We start from the raw sequence: 1,124 nt of genomic DNA on the forward strand, positions 1-1,124 counted from the left end.
GTCATTTAGTTTGGGGGCTTCTTACAAACTAAAATGTGTGAATATATAAGACATGAAATTCGCAAACTATAAATGTATGGTAAAAAGAAAAAAGCAACAAACTGAAAAGAAATCTTTTACTAAACTAACAAAATTTATATTATTTTATCCATTACCATAACCCTCAAAACACCCTCGAAGTTTGGCGCTCGTTGAACCAGCTAACGGATGCTTGGATAAAACTCGCCCTCATCTCAAAATTCAGCTCGTATTTCAGTGCTAATAATAAACCAAAACTCCTTTTCGCATCTCAAGTCTTTGCTTTATTTCTCTCCCTTCTTCCTTTTTCGAGTAGTTAACTCTTTTCCCCAGAGCCAAGCGCTCTGCTTTTACAGTGAATTTCTTTGCAAGTGTCGTAAAACTCTTACTAAAACTAAGATCTTTTTACGCATTTCATCATTCTTGGAGGTGTTATACTTTTCTTTCGTCTCGAGACTCGTTCGCGAGTGGTTGTAGGGCGCCACTGGTAGGTCCCATTTCTTTACTTTCCATATTTATCTGTTGTTTCTGTCAGGGCTGTCTTACTAAATGACTTTTATTGTGTCGGTGGTCTTCTCTTCATTCAAACAAACAAACAAACCAACCAACCTCGCGGGTGGTTTGGAGGACGCCACTTTAGGTTCTACTTCTCTACTTTCAATCTGTTGTTTCTGTCTGGCTGAGTTACTTTTTCCCAGCACTAAAAGGCCATTATTGTGTCGATGGTCTTCTCCTTACTTAAAAGAACTTTCAAAAAACAGACTCGGTTTATCTTCACTTTTTCCTTGACGGCGGCTTCCCTTACGTTGGTCCCCGGGCTCCAAAGTTGATTTCTGTAGAGGTCATGTACCTCTTGCAAGCATGTTTATATCTCCCTGGAGGTTGACCCATTCCTTCCTTCTTCTATTCTCTTGTACGCTTCCATTTTGTAATCAATTTGTAAAACTGAACGGATGAAAAACGGCTGGGGGTAGGGAAACTGAAATGTAACATTGAAGGGTGAAAGGGAAGATGCGGGCTTATAAAAGATACGGGGACATGGAGGCAGAAAGGAGATCGAGTGATGGGGAAGAGAGAGAGAGAGAGAGAGAGAGAGAGAGAAAGAG

This window comes from Aplysia californica, unplaced genomic scaffold (assembly GCF_000002075.1).
Source record: "Aplysia californica isolate F4 #8 unplaced genomic scaffold, AplCal3.0 scaffold00827, whole genome shotgun sequence".
Classification (NCBI taxonomy): domain Eukaryota; kingdom Metazoa; phylum Mollusca; class Gastropoda; order Aplysiida; family Aplysiidae; genus Aplysia; species Aplysia californica.